General features: G+C 36.6%; 1 protein-coding gene and 1 pseudogene across 1 annotated transcript in view; one reads left to right on the forward strand and one right to left on the reverse strand.

The window, feature by feature from the left end:
• The window catches only part of EPHA6 (EPH receptor A6), an 862,386-nt gene that overhangs the window by 540,630 nt on the left and 294,792 nt on the right, over nt 1–26,964 (reverse strand). The window lies entirely within an intron of this gene.
• On the forward strand, nt 3,857–4,629 carry LOC138171276 (large ribosomal subunit protein uL13 pseudogene; annotated as a pseudogene).

The following is a 26,964-nucleotide window of genomic DNA, read 5'->3' on the forward strand; positions in this document are numbered from 1 at the left end:
ATATATATATATATATATATATATATATATATATATATATTTACATCATGGAATTTTTAGGAAAATAATATTACATAATAATTTCACAGTAAGGATTTAAGATGAGGTTTAAAAAACCAAAAATTAGAGACAGTAGTGAAAATATTTCAGAATACTAGATTGAAATCATGGACTGTACAAATTATACCAATTAATTGGGAAGCATATAAAGTGAAAATAAGATTGAAACATCATCATTTTGAATGCCCTTCCCAGTTATTCATTTCTTTTTGGCATAACAATTTAATCTTAGGCTATAGTCAAAAATTTATTTTTAGTTGTCTTGGACTTCTTACAATACACACATATTTTTCTGATCTCAGTAATTTCATAAAGTAATTTGGATTTAAAAGGATTGGTGCCTCATCACATATGAAAAGTTTAAAAAAAAAGTCATCTTACTGATTATGTGATGTTGAACACATTTGTAAATCTCTTAGTTTTCTTTTGCCTTTTATTTTTTGAAAGGGCCAATGATATAACGGGATGGTATCTTGACTCCTGTGAATTGGATTTAAGTGAGGTAGAGTTACACAGATTTACCAGCCTGAATCTCTTCCAGAATATCTCAGACAATTGTCCAAGCTGTAAGTACTAATTAGTAAATTAATTGATTTACATTAGAGGAAGGAATTCCAACTCCCTATGAAATCAGGGAATTTTAGAGTGAATTGTGTTTGTGGTTCTTCTTGTGGTCATTAAGACCTGGATTCAAATCCGACTTCTTCTATGTCCTACCTGTATGACACTGAGTAAATGACTTAACTTGAATATTAAGTAACTGATAAGTTTGTCATTGCCAGAACTGTAAGTAGAGATAATAAAAATGCAATAAGTACAAAACTTTTCTGAGTCCTTGTAACTTAGCCCTTTTAAAATCCCTAGTTTCCTTTAAATGTCTTCTTCCAGCTGCTTGTACCTGTCCTTTCCCACTACACTCCCTCAAAATTACCTTGAGTCTACATTTCATTTTTTATATAGAGATGCAATGGATATGTATTCTCTCTGACCTCCTATAGGACTTGTTGCCAACAGCATGCATTTGATTCTTGATTGTTTTCTATCATATATTATGCTTCCTGGTCTAGCCCAAAAGAAGAAGTTTTCTAATTTTTTAGAATTTTATAGTATCAGCCTTTATATATAAACTGTGTATGCATTTTTACTTTATCTTAGTATAAGATATTGGTCCACTTGCTGCTGAACTGTTTTCCAGTTTTGTTTTTCATTTCCAGCAGGTTTTGTTAAATAGTGAGTTTCTATCCCAGAAGAAGGGATCTTTGGGCTTATCAAACAATAGATTGCTATAGTAATCGACTACTGTGTCATGGGTACCTAACTTATTCCACCCACTCACCACTCTTTTTCTTAGGCAGTACCAAGTAATTTTGATGACTACTGATTTATAATACAGTTTTAGATCTGGCATGGGTAGGTTACCTTCACTTGCATTTCTTTTCATTAATTCCCTTAGTATTCTGGAACTTTTGTTTCTTCCAGATGAATTTTGTTATATTTTGTTATTGTTCTTTCTAATGGTATAATATATTTTTCAGTAGTTTTTTTTTTTGCATGGAACTGAATAAGTAAATTAATTTATGCAGAATTATCATTTGTTATTATATTAACTTCACCTACATATAAAAAAGTGATATTTTCCCAATTATCTAGATTTTAACTTCATTTGAGTGTAAAGTGTTTTGTGATTTTATTGATACAGTTCCTGGGTTTGTCTTGGCAGGTAGATTCCGAAGTATTTTATAATGTCCACAATAACATTAAATGGAATTTCTCTATCACTTGTTGGGCTGTGTGTATTCATACACACGCATGCATATGTACATACATACACACATATGTGTGCATATATAGCACATAAAATATAATAACATAATATTTCATAAAATGTATATTGTATTGTACTGTTATGTTATATGATATATCATGTCTTGTGTCATATCGTATGATGTCATATTGTATTGTATTATATTATATTACATTATATTATATCATATCATATCATATCATATACATGTATATAACTATATCTATCTATCTACCATCTCTCTATGCTGATGACTTCTTTATTATTTCAAATAGTTTTTCACTTACAATCATATCATCTCCAAAGAGTGATAGCTTTGTTTCTTCTTTGCATATTCTAATTCCTTCTTTTTTTTCTTATCTTATTGATAAACCTAACATTTCCAGTACAATATTGAATAACAGTGGTGATGATTGACATCCTTATTACACTTCTGATTTTATTGGATATGCTTCTACCTTATCCCCATTACATATAATGCTTGCTGATGGTTTTAGATAGATGTCATTCATCATTTTAAGGAAAACTCCATTGATTCCTATGTTTTCTAATGCTTTTAATAGGAATGGGTGCTGTATTTTATCGAAAACTTTTCCTGCATCTGTTAAGATAATCACATCATTTCTGTTATTTTGTTGTTGATATGGTAAATTACACTTATAGATTTCCTAATATTGAATTAGCCATCTATTTTTGGTTTGAATCTTCCCTGGTCATAGTGTATTATCCTTGATATAAATTGCTGTAATCTCTTTGCTAATATTGCATTTATAATTTTAGCATCCAAATTCATTAGGGAAATTGGTCTATAATTTTCTTTCTTCATTTTGACTCTTTCTGGTTTAGGTATCAGCTCTTTATTTGATCATAAAAAAGGGTTTGATAGAATTCACTTTTAAATTTATTTGGCCTGGATATTTTTTTTTCCTTAGGGAATTCATTGATGATTTGTTCAATTTATTTTCCTGAGATGGAATCATTTAAGTGTTTCCTTTTCTCTTCTGTTCATCTATTAATTCTCTTTTGCTAATATTTTTGTAAATATTCAGAGATTTCCCTAAGATTATCACATTCATTGGCACATAGTTTGACAAAAATAAGCTCCTAATTATTATTTGAATTTTATCCTTTTAATTTTTGTTACTGGTAATTTGGTTTAATACATTCTCTTTTTTTTCAAATCATCTTATCCAAAGGTTTAATCACTTTTATTTTTTTCCCATAAACTAACTCTTAGGTTTATTAATTTCAGCTTACTTTTCTTAATTTTAATTTTATTGAGCTCACCTCTGGTCTTAAAGTTTTTAATTTGATACTTAATTAGGTATTCCTAATTCATTCTTCTAGCTTTTTTAGTTGCTTGCACACTTCATTGACCTCCACTTTCTCTATTTTATTCATGTAAGCATTGAGAGATGTAAAATTTCCCCTAAGAGCCACTTAGGCTACATCCCACAAATTTTAGTTTGTTTCCTCATTATTTTTATTCTCTTGGGTGAGCTTATTGATCGTTTCTATGATTTGTTGTTGGACCCACTCTTTCCTTAGGATTAGATTACTGCATTTTCAATTAAATATTTAGTCTGCATTTTCCATGGTCCTTTATTGCATGTAATTTTTCTTGTGTCATAATCTAAAAAGGATGCATTTAACACATATGGCCTTCTGCATTGGATTGTGAGGTTTTTATGCCCTAATATATGGTCAATTTTGTTTAGGTGCTATGTACCACCAAGAAAAAGGTATATTCCTTTCCATCCTCATTTAATTTTCTCCAGAGGTCTATCATATGTAAATTTTATAAAATTCTATTCACCTCCTTCTTTCTTGTTGGTTTTTTTAGGGGGGTAAGATATATCTATTTCTGAGCAGGGGAGGTTGAGTTCCCCCATTATTATAATTTGTGCTCTCTTTTTCTTCCTGTAACTTCCTTAACTTCTCCTTTCAGAAGCTGATTCCAGCTTTTTTTTTTTTTCCTGGGCAGCCCTGCCCATGGTGGACGGGCAGTTCCTGGTTATAGACAGGCGAGGCCATATCCTAGGCTGGTTGGCAGCCATATGGCTAAGCAAGTCCTTCTGGGGTGGAAGGTGGTCGTGGTTCACTGTGAAGGCATCTGGAAACTTCTACAGGAACAAGCTGAAATACCTGGCCTTCCTCTGAAAGTGAAACCTTCTAGAGGCCCGTATAACTTCTGGGCCCCAAGTCGCATTATCTGAAGGACAGTCAGAGGGATTCTTCCCCACAAGACCAAGCAAGGTCAGGCTGCCTTGGAACGATTTAAGGTGTTTGATGGAATTACTCCCCCATATGACAAGTGGAAAGTCATGGTTGTCCCAGCTGCTCTCAAAGTCGTCAGCCTGAAGCCAACTAGAAAGTTTGCTTATCTGGGGCATCTGGCCCATGAGGTTGGCTGGAAGTATCAGTCAGTGACTGCTACCTTGAAAGAGAAGAAGAAGGAGAAAGCCAAGATTCATTATAGAAAGAAAAAGAAGCTTATGAAACTATGCAAGCAAGCTGAGAAGAACGTGGAAGGCAAAATCCACAAATTACACAAAGGTGCTGAAGAAGCACGGGCTGGTGTCAGTCCAATAAAGTATCTACAGGCAACTGGATTCCTGGCTCCTCCTTCTGTCCCCTCTTGCCAGCACCTCCGTCAGGGGAGGGAGCCCTCTGAGGCCCCCCACACAGAGCAAGCAGGGCTTGGAAGGACATTCAGTGTTATAGGCATGACCTTAAGTCAGGATGTCTGTTCTGAGGTGGGATGCCTGCCTCTAGGAAGGAGTGGTTCCCCTTCTGGGCTAAAGTGGACTTGGGAATGTAAAGAGGGGCTAGTCTAGATCTTCTGCTCCACCCAACATTGGGATGAGGGAACTTGGAGGGAAGGAAGGGGAGGTCCTGTGATGCTGAAATTCTCTTCAAGACCCAAGCTTGGTTTCTGTACTGCTTTGTACCCATAGCCTGGGTGCTTAATAAATAAAATGTTGAATTTTTAAAGCCAAAAAAAAAAAAAGAAGAAGGTGCTTGCAACAGAAGCCAGAAGGTGGAGTAGAAGCAGGATATTCCATGACGTCCCCCACCAACCACATCAAATACCTTTAAAATATGACTCCAAACAAGTTTTGGAGCCACAGAACCTGCAAAGTGACAGAGAGAAACAAATCTCCAGCTGAAGGCTGCCTGACAGGCCAATGAAAAGGCTTCACCACAGCATGCTAGGACTCAAGAACAATCCCATATGAGTCCTGTGGTTTTGTCCCCACAGAGGCAGCAGCAGCAAGAGCAGATTCCAAGAGAGTGAATCAACAGCAGCTGTGGTAGTTTCCAGACTTAACCCATAAATGACAAAAAGAAAATAAACCATCAGTCAGAACTATATCGGAAAGAAAGGGAGCAATGCATCCCCTGCTCCTTCCTCCTGTGCAAGAGGTGGCAGAGGCAGGGTAGCTGTAGTATCTGCTACATGGTTGCCTCAGGAGCTCCTGGCCTATGGATTTTAGTGGCTCCAAGAGGACATTAAGAGGGTAATCACTCTTGTGTTGACCTGCTTAGATATGGGTCACTTTCTTGGGTAGTGGTCCTGGGGTCAGAAATGCCAATTTCCCAGTGTGGTGTCTGTAGAGAGTGCACCCTCCTCAGACTTCTGACAATATTTGCAAAAACCCCAGAAATTTGGGACAAAGGTCTCCACTCTGGAAGCAGAGTTCTACAGTGGCAAAGAGCTCAAAAGACAAGTAATTAACTCACAATATGATCAAAGAGAGGAAGCACAAACAAACCATAGAATTATTTTTGTGGGACAAAAAGGATGAAAGCATGAGATGGGAGGAAGACAACAAAGTCAGAAATCCTGCACCAAAAACTTCCAAGAAAAGTATGAATTGATCAAAGTCCATGGGGGATCTCAAGAGTGATTTTGAAAATCAAGAAAGAGAAGTGGAGGACCAAATGAGAATGATGCAAGAAACTCATGAAGAGGCAACAACCTTCAAAATTAGATTGGAGGAAATGGAAGCTAATGTCTTTATGAGAAATCAAGATACTATAAAACAGATACAAACAAATGAAAAAATAGAAGGCAATAAGAAATATCTCCTTGGACAAACCACTGACCTGGAAAACAGATTCAGGAGAGATAATTTAAAAATTATTGGGCTTCCTGAAAGCCATGTTAAAAAAAAAAAAAAAAAAACTAGAAATCATGCTTCAAGAAATTCTCAAGGAAAATTGCCCTGATATTTTAGAAACTGAGGGCAAAATAGAAATAATTCACTTATCACCTCTTTAAAAAGAAAAAAAAAAGAAATTCCTAGGAATATAATAGCCAAATTCCAGAGTTACCAGATCAAGGAGAAATTATTACAAGCAGCCAGGAAGAAACAATATGAGTATTTTGCAAACACAATCAGGATAACACAAGATCTAGCAGCCTATACATTAAGAGATCTAAGGACTTGGAATATGATATTCCAGAGGTCAAGGGAGCTAGGATTAAAAGCAAGAATCACCTACCTAGCAAAGCTGAGTATAATACTTTGGGTGAAATATGGTCATTCAATGAAATTGTGGACTTTCAAGCATTCTTGATGAAAAAAAAAGTTGAATAGAAAATTTGACTTTCAAATACGAGAAGCATGAAAAGGTAAACAGGGAAAAAATCATAAGGAACTTACTAAAATTGAACTATTTACATTTCTACATGGAAAAATAATTGTAACTGACTTTTCTCAGTATGAGGATAGTTGATGAGAATATATATATACATATATATATCTGTATACATATATACATATATATATATCTGTATACATAGATATATATGTTTATATAGGAGTATATATGTGCATATAAATACATATGTGAGTGTGTGTATATATATGTGTGTGTGTGTGTGCGTGTGTGCATGTACACATAAACAGACAGCACAGGATCAGTTGAATAGGGAGGGATGATATCTAAAAAAATTAAAATTAAAAGGTGAGAGAGGAATATAATGAGAAGAGATAGGGAGAGATAGAATAGGATAAATTACCTCATATAAAAGAGGCAAGATAAAACTGTTACACTGGAGGGGAAGAGCAGGAAGGTGAAAGAGAATGGATCAACCTTACTCTCATTGAATTTGGCTTAAGGAGGGAGTAACATACACACTTAATTGAGTGTCTTACCCTACAAGAAAGTAAGGGGAAAAGGATAAGAGAGGGGATCATAGAAAGGAGGGCACATTTGGGCAGAGGGTAGTTAGAAGTAAACCCTTTTTTTAAAAACAATTGGGATTAAGTAACTTGGTCAAGGTTACACTACCAGTTATTTTTGTGTGGGTGCCAAGTGTCTGAGGCCAGAACCGATTCCAGGTCTCCCCACGGTGAGTCCGTTACTATTACTCACTGCGCCACCTGGCCACCCAGGTAGTACACATTTTTGAAAAGGGAGAGGGTCAAAATGGAAAATAGAATAAGTGGGGGAGGGGCGGGTTAGGTTGGAGGGAAATATAGTCATTCTTTCACAATATATCTACTACAGAAATGCTTTGTGTAACTACACATGTATAACTTATATTGAATTGCTTTTCCTCCCAGTAACTTTGTGTGATGAGGGAAGAAGGAAAATAATATAGAAATCAAAGTTTTAAAATCAAATGTTAAAATATATGTATATATGATTATTATTATTATTATTTTACATGCAACTGGGAAATAAGATATATAGGCACTGGGGTATGGAAATCCATCTTGCCCTACTAGAAGGTCAGAGAGAGCATGGGGGAAGATATGAGAGGGCAGATTAGGGGAAGGGGTATTCAGTAGAATCACTATTTTGGTGTGGGGGGTAGGGGAAATATTGGTAGAAAATTTGTAACTCAAAATCTTGTGGAAATGAATGTTGCAAACTAAAAATAAACAAATTAACAAACAAACAAAAAAATCACAGGTTCAAACAAAAATAAAATGTTAATCCATAACTGCCGGGACTCAGATAATTAATACTGAGGTATGTAGGATGCTCATAATTATTTTCACATCTTCTGATCTACTGGCCTTAGAAAAGGAAATACATACCCAAAAATACCACAGCTTAAGGCACAAGTCAAGAAGACCTGAAACATCTTGAAAGGTTAAAGCCCTCCTTACTCCAGGGCCAGTGATTAGCCCTGATACACTTCCTCCTTTATTTTATTTTTTTACTTTATTTATTTGTTATTAATTTGTTTGTTTCCTTTTAGTTTACAGGATTCGATTCCACAGTTCCTTGAGTTTCACATTTTGTCCCCCTCCCTCCCCTCCACCCTCCCCCATGGCAGCTTATACTCAAGTATAGGATCTGTAAATACTTTCACATTATACATTAGTCAGGTTATAAGGACGGATTGTACCAGCTGGGATGAAAAACGGTAAAGAGGACTTAAAACCAAATAAGAGAAGGAAAAAGATGAGGTATTTTGCTTCCACCTGTATATAAACTTAGTTCTTTCTATTTCTTTCTCTGGATGCACATATTTCTCTCCATCATGAGTCTTTTGGGATTGACTTATATCACTGCATTGCTGAGAAGAGTCCAGTCTATCAAAGTTGGTCATCACACATACGTTGTGTCTGTAATTGTGTACAAATTTCTCCTGGTTCTACTCTTCTCACTCAGCATTCTTTTAAGTCTCTCCAGGTTAATATGAAGACTGTCTGCTCCTTGTTTCTTATAGCACAGTAGTATTCCATAACATGCATATACCACGACTTGTTCAGCCATTCCCCAATTGAGGGGCACCCCCTTAATTTCCAATTCTTTTCTACCACAAAAATAGGTGCTATAAATATTTTTTGTACATAGGGGTCTTTCTCTCATGTCTATTATCTCTTTGGTATATAACCTTAAGAGTGGTATTGTTGGATCAAAGGGTATGAAAGTTTTTATAGCCCTTTGGGCATAATTCCAGATTGCTCTCCAGAAAGGCTGGATGAGTTCACAACTCCACCATCAATGCATTAGTGTTGCAATTTGCCCACATCCTCTCCAGCATTTGTCATTTTCCTGTTTTGTCATCTTAGCCAATATGACTAGTGAGATGTGGTACCTCCTTTATTTTAAATGAGCAACTTTGTTAATTGTAATTACACAGGATTCCTTTGTTTTTTTTAATTTGTTCTTTTTAATATTTTTATTTGTTCTTCCCATTTATACTGTGGTAGTCTTTGTCAAATCAGGTCAAGAAGCATTTATTAAATGCCTACTGTGTGCCAGACATTGTCCTAAGCTATGGGGATAAAAAGAAAGAGAAAAAACAGTCCCTGCCCTCAAAGACCTCTGAGGAGATAAGAAGTTAACAAAGAAATACAAACAACTTAAGTACAGGATAACGTGAAGGCAATATTAAATGGCAAGTATTAAGATTAAGGAGTTCTAAGAAAGGTTTCTTGGCAAAGATGGGACTTGTGATAAGTGAAGGTGAAGTGACTGAAAGGAAAAGGAAGAAATTTCAGGGTAGGGTGGGATGGCCAGGGATTGTTTTCCTCATTCTACTTATTTCATCAGAATCAGCTCATATATATCTTCTCATGCTTCCCTCTATCCCTCATAGCCATCATTTCTCAAACTGAAGCAATATTCTATTTCATTTACATGCTATAAGTTGCCCAACCATCCCCCAATCAATAGGCACTTACTTTTGTTTCCAATTTTCTGCTACTACAAAAAGTGGTGCTTTAAAAATATTCTGGGGGTGGCTAGGTGGCACAGTGAATAGAACACCAGCCCTGGAGTCAGGAGGACCTAAGTTTAAATCTGGCCTCAGACACTTAAGAGACATGTGACATTGAGCAAGTAACTTAACCACAATTGCCCTGTCTTCTCCCTACAAAAAGCAAAAATAAAATAAAATAAAAACAAATAATTGTTTGCTATGTCACTTGGTAATATATGTTTAGTAATGTTATTTTTCTTTGTTTATTGTAACATTCAGTAAATGTAGTTTTCTTCCTTACATTTTAATTAGAACTCTTTTTGCTTTTGCTTTGTCTGAGATCAGCATTGTTTCCCCTGTTTCTTTTTTATGTATAATATATTCTATCTTTTACCTTTACTCTCTGCTTCAGATGTGTTTCTTGTAAATAATATATATATTAGGATTATTGTTTTAATCCAGTTTGCCACCCTCTTCAATTTTATGGAAGGGTTTATCCTGTTCACATTCACAGTTATTATTGCTGTTTCTTTCTCTCCATCTTGTCCCTGCCTTGCCCCCCAGCCAATGCTTTTCTCTCTTCATTCTTCACTTCCTTCCTCACTTGTATTTTGCTTCTGACCATGGTAAGATCTCTCCTGTATCTATTTTCCAGGTCAGTTGTTTTTCAAATAGAGTATTTTTTGTTTCTTTTTCTATTATGTTTATTCTTTTGATTTTGTTTGACAGATTCTTCTTGTCTCATAAAATCATTAGCTCTTTCTTTTTTTAATGCTTTATTAACTTCTGATTTGCATCATTTGTTTCCACCAGACTTTGAGTTACAAATTTCTCCCCGTTTTTCCCCTACTCAATGCCCCAAAATAGCAGTCCCACAGGATATCCCCTCCTCCAATCTGCTCTCTCCCATATTTTCTCCCATATCCCTTTCTAATTTTCCAGTGGATCTCTATGCCTCAGTGCCTGTATATCTTATTTCCCAATTCCATGTAAGATGGTATTAATAATAGTATACACACACACACACATATATATATATATATAGTATAATTAATTTTAAAACTTAAATTCCAGATTCATTCCATGGTTACTGGGAAGATACACAGTTCAGTATAGGTTGTACATGTGTGGCTAATGTAAAACAATAACATAGTAGATATAATATAAAAGACTAACTATATTTCCCTCCTCCTATCCCACCTTCAACTTCTTCTATTCTCTACTTTGATCCCGTCTATTTTCAAAAGTGAGTGCTTCCAACTTCCCTCCCCCCCAGCCTACCCTCCCTTCTATCATTCCCCCTCTCATCCCCTTCCCCCCCTATTCTCCTGGAGGGTGAGATACCCCATGTAGTGTGTATTTCACTCCCTCCTCAAGCCAAATTCAATGGGAATAAGGTTGACCTATTCCCTTTTGCCTAACCCTTCTTCCCCTCCATTGTGACCATTTTCCCTTGCCTCTTCTGTATGAGATAGTTTTCCCCATTCTGTCTCTCCCCATCTTCTCTCATTATATTTCTCTCACCTCTTAATTACACATTTTAAGTATCATTCCTTCCTGTTAAATCGGTCCTGTGCCCTCTATCTATATACCTGTAAACATATATACACACATTCACAAATGTATTCATATGCCAATATACCCTCATATATATATATATATATATATATATATATATATATATTTCTAGTCCCTTCAACAACTGAGAAAAGTTTCATAAGTTACAATTATTGGTTTTCCATGTAGAAATGTTAATAGTTCAACTTTGATAAGTTCCTTATGATTCCTTTTCCCTGTTAACCTCATGCTTCTCTTGCTTCTTGTATCTGAATGTCAAATTTTCTACTCAACTCCAGTTTTTTCAGCAAGAATGCTTGAAAGTCCTCTATTCCACTAAATGACCATATTTTCCCCTGAAACATGATACTCAGTTTTGCTGGGTAGGTGACTCTTGGTTTTAATCCCAGCTCCTTTGCCCTGCAGAATATCATATTCCAATGTCTTCAATCCCTCAATGTAGAAACTGCCAGATCCTGGGTTATCCTGATTGTGTTTCCACAATATTCAAATTGTTTCTTACTGGCTTCTTGTAATATTCTCTCCTTAATCCTGGAATTCCAGAACCTGGCTATAATATTCCTAGGAGTGTTCTTTTTGGGGGTTTTTTCAAGAGGTGATCAGTGGATTCTTTCAACCTCCATTTTGCCCTCTGGTACTAAAACGTCAGGGGCAGTTTTCTTTGAGAACTTCCTGGAGGATGATTTCTAGGTTTGTACTTTGGTCATGGCTTTCAGGCAGTCTGATAATTTTTAAATTATCTCTCCTGGATCTATTCTCTAGGTCAATGATTTTTCCATGAGATATTTCACATTGCCTTCTATTCTTTCATTTGTTTGGATCTGTTTAACAGCATCTTGATTTCTCATAAAGTCATTAGCTTCCATTTGCTCCAATCTAATTCTGAAGCAATGATTCTCCTCATTGAGTTTTTGAGATTCTTTTTCCATCTGGCAAATTCAGCTGTTTAACACATTCTTCTCCTCATTGCCCTTTTGGGCCTCCTTTGCCATTTGAGTCACTCTTTGTTTTAAGGTGTTATTTTCCTCAGTTAGGCTGTTGACTCTCATTTCATAGTTTTCTTGCATTGTTCTCATTTCTCTTCCCAATTTTTCCTCCACTTCTCTTATTTGTTTTTCAAGTCTTTCTTAAGGTCCTCTATGGCCTGTAAACAATTTGTATTTTCCTTTGGATCTTTTGGTGCAGGAGTTCTGACTTCACTGTTTTCCTCCTCTTCCATGATTTGCTCCTTTTTGTCCCCAAAATAGGAGTGTATTGTTGGAATATTCTGTCTGCTTTGTTTCCTTTGCCTGCTCATTTTGCCACTCAATTACTTGACTTTTGGGCTTTTTGCCACAGTAGCACTCTGCCACCAAATAGGGAGCTTTCATCCCAAATGCTGAAGTTTTCTCAGCTGTTGGAGGTATTAGATGGGTGCCCTCTCTGAGGTCTCCACACACTCTGGCAACCTGGACACACACCCCAGAACCTCCACCCTAGACTGCAATCCAGATCCAAGCAGGATAAAGCAAGAACAATTACCCCTCAGACTGGTGCTTGGTCCCTCTACACTCTACAGGCCAAGAGCTGAAGCCACCACACAGCACTGGCTGGCTGTGCTTGTATCTCAAAAGCTTTTTGCCATGGGGGTAAAAGCCAAGCACTCCCACTTACTGGTCCCAAAGTCCAGACTGCACTGACCTCTCACTTTTTTCCTTTGTGTCTATGTGTTGATAAATCTGGAAAGGGCTACAGCTGCTGCTGATCTGGAGTTCCTCTGGCCAGCTGCTTGTCAGGCCCACCCTGGGGCTAAAGCCTCATCATGGGGCTGGGCTCAGCTCCCAGAGCCCTAGGCAGGTCGATTCCTGCCACCCTGCTGGGGTGTCCTCAGCAGGAGGTTAGCTTCTCTGTGTCATTTTGTGGGTTCTGCAGCTCCAAAGTTTCTTTAGAGTCCCCTTTTTACATGGATTGGGGAGGGTGGAAGATGGAGCTGTGGGAAGGTCATGCTTCTACTCTGCCATCTTGGCTCTGCCCCACCTCATTAACTCCTTCTTGCCCCATTCTAAATTTTAACGAATTGTTTTCTTCAATCGGCTTTTGTACCTCCTGTTCTATTTGGCTAATTCTACATTTTAAAGAGTTTTTTTCTTCAGTATTCTTTTTCCGTTTGGTCAATTGTATATTTTAAATGATTTTTTTGTACAGACAATTTTTGTTATTCTTTTTCCAAGTGGTTGACTCTTCCTTACATACCTCCAATTTCTTTCCTTATTTTTTCTTCAACCCTTTTTGACTTTTAAAATCTTTCTTGAGTCAAGATTTCTGGGGCTGCAAACCAGTTCCTAATCCTTTTTGGGATTTCAGATGTAGATATGTAGATAATATTGTCTGCTGAATTTATGCTTTAATCTTCCTTGTCCCCAGAGTAAGAATCTGTTGTCATTGCTCATTTTTGCTTTTTGTTCATGACGTTTGTATATTTCCTGACGTTTGAAGTTTAGCCCACCTTCTGGAACACAGTAGGAACTTCCACAAGTTTCTTTTTCTGGTACCAGGGTCCTGGACAGTAGCTTTTAGTTCTGGGACCTCAGGTTCAGGCAACTGGAGGTTGCCAGGGTGTGGCAGCTCACCTGGTTGTGAGGTGGGGTCCTAGAGGTATTGGATGGCATGTGCAGAGGCCATTTGGTGTTTTTCTACATTTTCCTGGGGCTACTCTGCAGCTCTTGTGGTGAAATGTGGTGTCTGTCCCCTGGAAGAGACCTACTAACCTAAGATGCACTGAAGAATGGGGAAGGTTGGCTTTTGGAGGATACCTGCCCACTGGGACATATGGTGGTTCTGTCAGCTGGAGTCTGTCAGTTTTCCTGGGTGTGCAGAAGCAGGTTGTGGTCCTGGTGTTGACTCTTACTTGCTCCACCACCCTTAGGCTTAGGATCTCCCATGGGTTTTCTGAGATGGGACTTACTTCTGGCTTGCTGGGAGGCCTCCTGTCCTGTACTATTCACCATCAACCAGAACAAGAGGGACCTTTCTCATTATTCCCCCAACCCTTCTAGCCTGAAAGACTGCTGCACCCTGTCTTTCTGCTGGCTCTGCTATTCCAGGATTGTTGCTTGGGGAATATTTTCAGGGTTTTTAAAAGTCAATAAGGGGGAAAGAGAACAATTTAATGCTTACTCCACCATCTTGGCTCCTAGATGGCTGAAGTTTGGAGAGTGATCCTTAAAATGATAAGTAGTATCTATCTGAAACTATCAGCAAGCATTATCCATCATGAGGATAACCCAGGTGCATTTCCAATAAGAACAGGAGTGAAACAAGGATGTCCATTATCACCCCTGTTATTCAGTATTGTGCTAGAAATGTTTGCTTTAACAGTAAGAGAAGAAAAAAAGAATTGAAAGAATTAGAATACACAATGAAGCAACAAAGGTATTAGGTTTTATAGATGATATGATAGTATACTTAGGCAATCCTAGAGAATCAACTAAAATTACTTGAAATAATTAATTACTTTAGCAAATTTGCAGGTTATAAAATAAATCAAAACATGTCATCAGCATTTATATACATTATTAACAAAAGACAGCAGCAAGAAATAGAAAGAGAATTTCCATTTAAAGTTGACGTAGATGTCATAAAATATATGGGAATGTACATGCCAAGATAATCTCAGGAATTGTATGAACGCAATCACAAAGCATTTTTCGTGCAAATAAAGTCCAATCTCAATAATTGGAAATACATCAGTTGCTCATGGCTAGGTCAGTCTTATATAATAAAAATGAAATTCTCTCTGAATTAATTTCCTTATTAAGTGTGATGCCAATTAAATGGCAAAAAAATATTTCATAGAGCTAGAAAAAATAATAAATTTCATCGAGAAGAGCAAAAGTCCAGAATATCAAAGGATTTAGTGAAAAGAAATGCAAGGGATGGTGGCCTAGCAATACCAGACCTACCACTGTATTATAAAGAAACAATCATCAAAATTACATGGTACTGGCTAAGAAAAATCTTGGACAAGTGGAATAAGTTAACTACCGAAGACAAAACAGTCAATGCCTACAGTAACCTACTGTTTGACAAGACCAAAGACGCCATCTACTTTGATAAGAACACACTATTTGACAAAAATTGTTGGGAAAACTGGAAAATAGTGTGGCAGAAACTAAGGATAGACCATCATCTTACACTGTATAACAAGATAATATCAAAATGAACACATTATTTAGACATAAAGGGTGGTTTCATAAACAAATTTAGAAAGCAAGAAATAGTTTACCCGTCTGATCTATACAGAAGGTAAGAATTTGTGACCAAAAAGATAGAGAACATTATGAAATACAAAATGTATAATTTTTAATACATTAATTTAAAAGGGTTCAGCATAAACAAAGTCAATGTAACCAAATGTAATGGGAATGTAAATTTGAAGATCTTCCCTGCTAAGATCTTCCCTAGGCTAAAGTGCACCTGGAGTCTGGGGTGAGAGGGTTGTTCTTCAGTAGATACTTTTTAATTGGCCAGTGAGTCAATAAGATTGTTACATCCTCTGAGCCAGGAGAAGGCTATATAAGCCCTGATGTGTAGCTTTGTTTTGGGGCTCACTTGAGAAGTGTTCTGTGATTTGATGTGCATTCTGGGAAGCCATTGTCCAGAGGTCCCCGGCTTTGAAAAAACCCAGATGTTGAAACCCAGATGTTGACTGGGTATGGATGTAATGTTTGGACAGTTTGGAAAGCTGTCTACTTGATCTGTTTCTGTCTTGATAACTCTGCCTGTATATTTTGAAGTTCGGGGTACTGACCTTTTTCCCCTGAATGAGGTAAACAATATATGTTTGACTGATTAAAGTAAGCTTTTTAGCCCATTTTGAGTAGCTTTCCTTTATCAAAGCAGATCCAAGAACCTGTGTGAGCAGCCACCCTGGGGGCGCTGGGGTGCTTGCTGCTACACCAAATTAGAAGAGAAGCAGGAAGGTGGAAAACAATTTTTAGAGCCTGTGCTTCTGATAAAGGACTCATCTCTCAAATAAGCAGATAACTGAGTCAAATTTATAGGAATAAAAGTCATCCCCCAATTTGTAAAGGGTCAAATTCAGTTTTCAGATGAAGAAATTAAATCTAAAAAATATCCTCTAAATCACTATTGATTAGAGAAATGTAAATCAAAAACACTCTGTGTTATCACATCACATCCCTCAGATTGCCTATCATGAAAAAAATACAGGGAAATGATAAACATTGGAGAAGTTCTGGGAAAATTGGCACACTAAAGCATTGTTGATGGAGTTGTCAATTGCTCCAACCTATTTGGAGAGCAATTTGGAACTATGTCCAAAAGGCTATCATACTATGTATACTGTTTGACCCCGCAATGCCACTTTGTGGCATTCCAAAAAGATCATAAAAAATGGAAAAATCCCCACATGTACCAAAGTATTTACAGCCGTTCTTTTTGTGGTGTCCAAGAATTGGAAGCTGAGGGAAGGCCTATAGATTTAGAATGACTTAACAAGTTGTGGAATATAAATGGAATGGGATACTATTGTTCCATAAGAAATGATGAGTAGTCAGACTTCAGAAAAACCTGGAAAGTCTTACATGAGATGATGCTGAGTGAAGTGAATAGAAACAAGAGAACATTGTACACATTAACAGCAGCATTGTGTGATAGATTTAACTATTCCCAGCAATGCAATGATCTAAGACATTTCCAAATGCTATCTACATCCAGAGAAAGAACGCAAATTAAGGGTACTATTTTCTCTCTTTTCCTTATTTTTCTTTCTTGTGGTTTTCTCCTTTTATTCTGATTCTTCTTTAACAACATGACTAATGTGGAAATATGCTTCATATGATTGTACATGTATAGCCTATATCAGTTTACATTCTGTCTTTGGAAGGGCAGAGGAATGGGAATGGGAAAAATTTAGAGCTCAAAATCTTATAAAAGTGTATCTTAAACACAAAAAATTAAATAAAAAATAAAAATGAATGTTAAAAAATGAACACATTTAAAAAAAATTTTTTTAGTTTTATTTTCAAATCAAGGGCCACAGCACAAATACAGAATAGAGAAAAGAAAAAAAAAGGATCATAAACTTAAATATTGGAACTTAAATACAAAGAAAGAAAAAAATCATTCCCTGTGCATAGCAGAACATGAGAAAATTCAAAATATGGAACAATAATTTTTTTTCAAGATAGTTTGCATGATAAATAATACATGTTGTGTTGAGATTTATCTATCTTTGCTTCCTTGTAAGCTTTTTATGTTCTCTGCTGTGCACTTTTTTACTTTGTTCTTTTTTCCCTCTCCACATCTCTTCAGAAAGCTACAGTAAATTTTAGATATATTTTTCTATAGATATAGAAATGCACATACATATACACCTACATAAATAGACATATACATTCCCAAACATATTCTACTCATGATCAAGGTTTTTATGTTTGCACAGGTCTCTTGTTTCCTATCCCTCATGCTTCCTCTACTTTACTTCTACACACTACCCTGTCTTGCTATTATTTGCCTATGCCCCTCCAAGGATCCCTTCCCTATCTTCCCATTCCCATGAATCTAACCATCTTTCTATACCTCTATTTTCCCTATTCTTTCACCCTACCTTCTAAAGATCCCTCCCTTATTCTCTTCCCCCTACCTTTATTTCTTCAGAATTTAGAGGACTTTTATATTCTTCTGAATATATATGTATTGTTCCCTCTTAAAACCATTCCTGTTGAAAGTAGATTACCAGAACAATCAGCCCTCCTCTGCATCTAATTCCTTTTTGATTCTTCCTCTTGCATCTAATTTGTATAAAAGAATTACTCTTTTTAACTGCTCCTAAATGGTTTTACTTTTTCATTCTTATTATACTCAGCATTACCCCAATCGTTCTTATGATCTAAACAATTATTGATAAGAATCTTAGACATACATTTTACCTACATAAAAAGTAAAGAGCCTGTCATTATGGATCCATTATAATCAGTCTTTGTCATGTGCCTGTAGTGGCAAGCACCCCAAGCATCCTCAGGGTTTGCTGCCAGCACAGGTTCTTGGATATGCTTTGTTAAAGGAAAGCAACTCAAAATGGGTTAACAAGCTTACTTTAATCGGTCAGACCATATATCGTTTACCTTGTTCAGGGGAAAAAGGTCAGCACCCCGAACTTCAAAGTATACAGGCAGAATTATCAAGACAGAAACAGATCAAGTAGACAGCTTTCCAAACTGTCCAGCCATTACATCCATACCCAATCAACATCTGGGTTTCAACATCTGGGTTTTTCAAAGCCGGGGGTCTCTGGACAGCGGCTTCCCAGAATCCATATCAAATCACAGAACACTTCTCAAAGTGAGCCCCCCAAAACAAAGCTACACATCACATAGCCTTCTCCTGGCTCAGAGAATGTAACAACCTTATTGACTCACTGGCCAATCAAGAAGTATCTACTGAAAAACAAGCCTCCCACCCCAGGCTCCAGGTTCACTTTAGCCTAGGGGCAGGGAAGATCTTCCAAATTTGCATTCCCATTACAGTGCCTTATATTTTCCTTGGTTCTTGTACATCAAAACTATTAACTTCAGGGTTTTTAAAACAAAATCTTGAAAGACTAAGAGTTTATCAAGTATCTATTTTTTTTCCTTCAGCATAATACTCAACTTTGAAGGGTATTATATTTTTGGCTGGCACCTCAGATTTTTGCTCTTTGATATGTTGTGTTCTAAGGCCTGCAATCCTTTAATGTATCTGCTGGTCTCATGTAATTCTAATTGTGGCACAATCATATTTGAATTGTTTTAATTTTGGTGCTTTTAATATTTTTCCTTGAGCTGGGGTTTTTTTAATTTGACAATGATATTCTTATGAGTTTTCCTCATAGGATCAGTTTTAAGTGGTGATCAGTGGATTTTTTTCTATTTTTATTTTTCCCCCTTGTTCCAATGCTTCAGGACAATTTTCTTAAATTATTTCTTGTCTTATTGTATCGATTCTTTTGTTGATTGTAACTTTTAGTTAGTCTAATTATTTTAATACTTTCTCTTCTTTATTCTCCAAATCTTCTGTTGTTCTTATGTTTTACTTTCTCTTCTGTTTTTCATTATTCATATTTTATTTAAATATTCTTGATTTCTTATAATTTTTCTGACTTCACTTTGCCTAATCCTAATTGCCAAGGTGTCTTTTTCTTCCTTTACATTTTGTGTCTCCTTTTCTAATTGGTTGACTTTCTTTTCATAATCTTATTGTTTTCTTTAGATCATTCTTTTTAGTTTTCCTCCATTTCTGTCATTTGACTTTTAAAGTCTTTGTAAATATCATCTATGAATTCTTTTTGGGTAGGTGTTAATTTGATGTTACTATTTGGAGGTTTCTTGAGTTAAATATCCTCCTCTGATGATAAACCTCATTCCTCTCTATTCCCCTAATAGCTTTCTATCATTGGATTTTTTCTACTTTACCTGTGCATTTCTTGATATTAATAGCTTAATTTTTGTAATCACCTCTAGCCCTGGGGTGTGGGAAATGGTGCCTCTTGCCCCAGCTCTTCAGTTCTCTCCTCTATTCTAGAGCCACAGCCAACCCTCCAACCTCCTGTAAGTGCTCACAACCAGGGGCTTTCTGCTCCACTGCTTCAACACTCACTGGATGTGTGCTGATTCCTTCTTGCCCCTACCGCTCTTTGCAGCACAGCTGGGTCGGGCATTCCTTATCAGCAAAGATTCCCTCAATCTTCGTGGACTTAAATGCCTAACTCCCCTCACTATCTGGGGGTAAAAGTTTCTTTAGCTAAGACTGATGTAGCCTCTCAAGTCAGCTAACCCCAGGAAGTATCTCTTGTTGTTTAAGAAGCTTGATGGTTGTTAAAAGGGAACCTATCCTAGAGTTGCTTACTCTTCACAGGAACCAAAGCTCACCTTGGGATTTTTCTTCCAATCCTCTCAAATTGTCCCAGGAAGACCCTTCTTGTACCCCTATTCCTATTTATCTCTACCCACACTTTTTTAATCCTAAGGTGCTAATTAACTCTTTTGTGGGGGGAAATCTTGGGAGCTTAGAATTTTTTTACCTACTCTTCTACCTTCCCAGAATTCTCTTTGGGTCAAGATAAATTTTTCAAAAAAGGAAAAAAAAAGATATTAAAATTCCTGACCTTAATCCTCTCTGAACTTAATGGAATTGTGAATCTTACACTATTACATCACCCTGGCTTGTTGACCAGGCCTATTTCTAGTTGAAGTCATAGATAAGGCTTAGTTGAGACAGACTATGTGCCACTTTATGCTTCCTGTGTTAAAAAAAAAAAAATAATATCCTTGTATTAAAGGTTCAATGGCTTGAGCCAATCTTCTTGCAAGCTGATTATCAAAGCTGAACTGAGAGTGTGCCATTGTCCTCTATGAAGAATGCTATAAGTAGTAGCAATCGTGTGTATTTCCAGTGGTCTCTAAATGAACTGAAAATCTAGTTGGGAATGTATTTCAGAAGCAGTATAGTGACTAGAGTACTGCACTCACATTCAAGGTCCTTGAATAAAGTCATCTGATTGAAATCCCACTCTTCACGCTTTCCAGGCATCTTCAACAATGTCCTTTAACCTATGTCAATATCATGACTACGGCATCTCTTGCATCCATTCCTTTTTTGCTTCATGCATAGTCAGTACCCAAGTTCACGTTCTCATCATTTCTTTCCTGGACTATAGTAACGATCTCCCAATTAGGTTTCCTGCCTCTAGCTTCTCTTTTTTGATCTTTTGTAGGTGCCACACAGCTCCTAAACTGGTGTCTCCAAAGTAGAGGCTTAGACATGTCATCTCCATTCATAGTTTCTCTATTGCTTTTAGTATAAAATACACATTACTCTGTCACTTAAAGTCTCAAAATATTTATCCAGTATGTCATTCTATACTGATTTCATATTATTTTCTTCTAATTTATTCTACATTCCATCCAAAATGACCTCATTTGTGTTCCCTCTATAGAATAGTCTCATTGTTGACTTTGTGATTTTGTCCAGATTCTTTCCCACACTTGGAATGTTCTCCCATATGACCTTGTACTCAGCATCCCCAAACAAAGTCAAGTGTTACTTACTCTATAAAATCTTTCCTTTTCTTCTCTGAAATTCTTCTATATTTACATAATATGCTTGTGTGTACTCATCTAAGTGTAGTTTCTGAAGAACAGGGACTATTTCATTTTTTTTTCTTTGTACATAAGAATTTACCAGATCTTCTTAATGTCTTATATGTTTGAAACTCTTAATAAATGTTTAATGGAGTCATTCTCTAAAAAGCTATTGTAATATGAAATGTGATATGTTTACAAAGGAGTTCCTACATTTATGTAATCACTGATTCTTGATTGTAGTGACCTTTTTTTTTTATAAATGTGACTACATAGTCATTGTGAAAAACCCAGCCTTAATTATAGCTTCTGATGTAACACAATTCCATGAATGTACTCTCTAAAGCATCCAACAAAGAATACATCTCTCAGTAAATGTTAGTAACAAAAGGGTGATTTTTGCTATATTCTAAAGTGAAAGCTATCATTTAGAAACATAGCTCAAATATTTTAATATGTATCACGTATGTAAAATGTAATTTATTACATCATATATTTAAAGTTGAAATGGCATTTAGAATCTTAGCGTCAGGGTGGCCAGGTGGCACAGTGAGTAGAGCACTGGCCCTGGAGTCAGGAGGACCTGAGTTCAAATGTGACCTCAGACACTTAACACAAAAACTAGCCATGTGACCTTGGGCAAGTCACTTAACTCCAATTGCTCTCCAAAAATCAAAAAAACAAAAAGAATCTTAGCCTTGTTATTTTGTAAGATGAAGAAATGAAAATGATGACACAGTGGTCAAGTCTGACAGCTAGGATTTGAATCTAAGTTTTCTTGTCTCTGAGTCCAGCATTTTGTCTGCTATGCCTGCTTCTCCAAATAAACATAAGCACAGTTATTTTACATATAACATTTTAAGAATTTATTTTATTCATAAAGCAAATTCCAGTTTTGCTAGCATTGTTCTATACTGTCATTTTATTGTTTTATGGAATTCCCAGGATGATAACACCTTTCATTGTTCCACATATTGGTTGACTGGAATAATAAACATGAAGCTAATCCCTCTTCAACATATTTCAAAACAAGAGAGTAAGAGGATTTTATAAAGTTAATTTAATTTCAAGTCTACAAGTGTGATATGCTTTTCCTTGGTCTGGGTTAAACAGTGTTAAACAACAATGAAAATTTGTCATTAATAAAATATTTCAAATTCAAATTCACAATGTCTCCTTGAAGCAGTATATCAGTTATATAGCATTTAGAGAGAAAGAGGTCCTGGATTCAGAGTATGGCTTTGCCTCTATGTGTGTTTGTGTGTGTGTGTGTGTATGCATGCATGCATGTATATTGAATGATATTTGGCAAGTCATAAAACTCCTAGTAAATTCCATTTCTTTATTTCTAAAGTAATTTCTAAGGTCTCTCATAGCTTTAAATGCTGTGATCCTATTACATTTTTGAGCTTCATTTTATTTTTCTGTTAAATGGGGGAAATAGCACTTGTATAATTATGCCATAGGATTGTGGTGAGGAAAGCACTTTGTAAACTTTAAGACATTATGGAAAAGTGAGCTATTACTATGTGTGCTATTAACATTCAAAATCATGTCACTGGCATTTAAAATGTGATGTGCAAAGGTCAAAAAATGCTTTGTATAATTTTGCATAATTGTAGTCCATTATATTGAAGACTCTCAAAGCTCTAGTGCTTATCTTTAAATGACTGTAATCATTAGACATCTACAGGAAGATTTTTCATTTTATAGACTCGTTTACTGATTTTTATTCTTCCTGGGTAATATTTTGGACAAAAATTATAGGAAATAAATGGAATAAAAGAAACATGTAGAGATGTGTTTTTTTTGCCCTATTTATAGTCAACATTTTCCACTAACTCAAAAATTTTGAAATTCTTTCATTTCTTTTTTCATGTATAACATGATAATGTAACTTTTATTGAATCTCTTGGGTGATATATTTAGAGGTAGGACTTTAGAAGATCTGCAATCTGAGAGTGTAGGCAAGACAGCAGAGAATATGCAGTGATATGCCATAGCTCTTCTGAATTCCTTTCCAAAAAGCTTTTAAAATACAACAGAAGAAATTTTGGAGCAGTGGAACCCACAAAAGGAAGGGGAAAAACTGTTTTTTTTTTTAGTTTAAGATAGTTTAGATGGTTAGCAGGAAAAGTTTGTCACACAAGGGTGAGTAAGGAGAAAAGTCTAGCAAAGGCTGTGACAGTACAAGTCGCACCCCAGGAAACTAGCAGCAATCATTGGGAAGCAATTGAATTAGCAGTGACAATGGCTGCTTTTGGGGATCTTAGCTAAAGATAGTGAGGTGAGCAGGCAGCAGAACAGAAGGAGATGACTTCGGTGCTTTTGTTGGCACTGGGTGCAAACACCCGTAGTCATAGGTTTAAGTCAGAAAAGAGTGCTTGTGAAAGCTTACAGACCTCCTGAACCCTCTCGGGAAAATAATTGAATGGAAAGTGTAAAGCTAGTGACTAATCAAGAAGAGCCCTGATTTCATATGAAGTTAAAAGTCAAGAAAAAGTCTGGGAAAGTAAGCAAACAAAAAAACAAGCAAAGCCTCATCCTGAACATGGAAAAAAATTTTGGTGACAGAGAAGATAAAAGAAAAACGAGGAAAGAAAACAATGTCAAAACTGTTCCATCCAAAACTTCAAAGAAAAATATGAATTTGTCTGAGTACCAAAAGTACTTTTTGGAAGAGCTCAAAAGGGATTCAGAAAATAATATAGGAGAGTATAGGAAAAATGGGAAAATAAATGAAAGAATATGAGAAGATAATGATGAAAGCATCATTAACTTGGTAGAAGAGGCACAAAAATACTGAAAATAATAACTTGAGTGACAGTATAGGCCAAATGGTAAAAGAGCCACAAATATCCAAGTAAAAGAAAATTTCTTAAAGAGCAGAAGTGGCCACAAGTTAAAAATATATACAAAAATTTACAGAAGAAAAGAACCCCTTAAAAAGTAGAACTGTTAAAATATAAATGGAATTATAAAAACAAAAACTCAATGAAGAAAATAATTGCTTGAAAATTAGAATGGGGGAGGGGTGGAGTCAAGATGGCTGAGTGGAAACAGGACTTCCACTGGGCTCTGGCTCCCACCACTCCCAATTCATGTAAAAGGTGACTCTGAACAAACTTTGGAGCTACAGAACCCAAAAAATGACACAGAGAACCTAACCTCCCACTGAGGAAAGCCCAGCAAGTCAGCAGGGAGCAGCCAGCACAGCACTCTGGGAGCCAAGCACAGCCCCACACAAAGCAGAGGTTTTAGCCCCAGGGCAGACATGAGCATCCACCCAATTGAGAGACTTCAGAACACTAGCAGCTGTGGTGGTTTCCAGAATTATCAACCCATAGATGCTAAGGACAAAGTGAGAGGTCAGTGCAGTATGGACTTTGGGATCCAGTATTTAGGGAGTGTGATTGGTCAGCCTTTATCCATGGAGGGAGAAGTCACTGAGGGGTGTAGGTGTGTAGCTGCAACTACATGGTAGCTTTAGCTTCTGTCCTGCAGACCGTAGGGGGACCAAGCAACCAGTCTGAAGGGTAATCACTCTTGCTTTAACCTGCTTGGATCTGGATTGTGGTCTAGGGTGGAGGTCATGGGTTGTGTGACCACCATTCAAGACCATGTGGAGGCTTCAGAGAGAGCACTCAACTAATACTTTCGGTAGCTGAGAAAAGACCAGCATTTGGTACAAAGCTCCCCTGTCTGGTGGCAGAGTCCCAATGTGGAAAAAAGGCCAAAAGTCAAGTAATTGAGCGGCAAAATGAGCAAACAAGGGAAGCAAGGCAAACAGAGGAATCCAACATTAGACTCCAATTTTGGCAACCAAAAGGATCAAACATGGAATAGGAGAAAGACAGTGAAGTCAGAACTTGTGCACCAAAATCATCCAAGAAAAATACAAACTGGTTACAGGCCATAGAGAACCTTAAGAAGGATTTTGAAAACCAAATGAGAGAAGGGGAGGAAAAAATTGGAAGAGAAATGAGAATGATCCTAGAAAATCATGAAATGATAGTCAACAACCTGACTGAAGAAAACAACACCTTAAAAAATAGACTGACTCAAATGGCAAAAAAGGCTCAAAAAACCAATAAGGAGAGAATGACTTTAATAGCTGAATTTGCCAGATTGGAAAAAAAATCTCAAAAGCTCACTGAAGAGAATCATTCCTTCAGAATTAGATGGGAGCAAATAGAAGCTAGTGACTTTATGAGAAATCAAGATACTATTAAACAGATCCTAAAAAATGAAAAAAAATAGAAGGCAATGTGAAACATCTCATTGGGAAAAACCACTGACCTGGAAAAGAGATCCAGGAGAGATAATTTAAAATTATTGGACTACCTAAAAACCATGATCCAAAAAAGGACCTAGAAATTATCCTTCAAGAAATTCTCCAGGAAAATGGCCCTGATGTTTTAGAACCAGTGGGCAAATAGAGGATGAAAGAATCCACCAATCACTTCATGAAACAGATCTGAAAACTAAAACTCCTATGAATATTAAAGCCAGGTTCTGGAATTCCCAGATCAAGGAGAAAATATTACGAGCAGCCAGGAAGAAACAATTTGAATATTGTGGAAACACAATCAGGATATCATAGGATCTGACAGCTTCTAAACTGAGAGATCGAAGGGCTTGGAATATGATATTCCAGAGAGCAAAGGAGCTTTGATTAAAACCACGAATCACCTATCCAGAAAAACTGAGTGTCATGTTTCAGGGGAAAATATAGTCATTCAGTAGAAGAGAGGAGTTTTAAACATTCTTGATGAAAAAAAAAACAGAATTGAATAGAAAATTTGACATTCAGATACAAGAAACAAGAAAAGCATGAGAAGGTAAACAGGGAAAAGAAATCATAAGTAACTTTTTTTATTTACACTCCTACATGGAAAAGCAATAATTGTAACTTATGAACTTTTGTCAGTATGAGGACAATTGAAGTCTGTAGAAATGTGTATACACACACACACACACACACATATGTCTGTATAGGAGGGTATATGGACATATGAATATATATGAGAACATGGGTATATATGTGCACAGGTATACATAGATGTGGGCACAGGACCAATTTAATGGGAAGGGGTAATTCTTAAAAGTTTAAATTAACAGGTGAGAGAGGAATATAATGAGAGGAGATAGAGAGGGACAGAATGGGGTAAACTATTTCACATAGAAGAGGAAAGGGAAAACGGTTACAACGGAGGGGAAGAAAAGGAAGTCAAAAGGGAATGGGTCAACCTTATTCTCATTGAATTTGGCTTAGAGAGGGAATGTCATAAATACTAAATAGGGTATCTCACCCTACAGGAGAGTAGGGGAGGAAGGGGATGAGGAGGGGCATCATGGAAGGGAGGGCAGCCTGGGGGGCAGGGAAGCTGGATGTACCCACTTTGCAAAAAGGACAGGATCAAATCAGAGAATAATACAAGTGGGGTGGGATAGGATGGAGAGGAATATAGTCATACTTGTACAATATATACACTATGGAAATGTTTTACATAGCTACACATGCACAACCTATACTGATTTTCTTATCTTCCCAAGGGTGTGTAACAAGGGACGAAGGGAATGAATCTGGAATTCAAAGCTTTAAGACCAAATGTTTAAATATATATGCTGTAATTAATATTATTTTACATGTAAATGGGAAAAAAGATATACAGGCACTGCGGCATAGAGATCCACCGTGCCCTACCGGAAAATTGGAGGGGGTATGG

This window comes from Petaurus breviceps, unplaced genomic scaffold (assembly GCF_028583685.1).
Source record: "Petaurus breviceps papuanus isolate PSGF00001 unplaced genomic scaffold, PetGlider_PUasm1.0 419, whole genome shotgun sequence".
Taxonomy (NCBI): domain Eukaryota; kingdom Metazoa; phylum Chordata; class Mammalia; order Diprotodontia; family Petauridae; genus Petaurus; species Petaurus breviceps.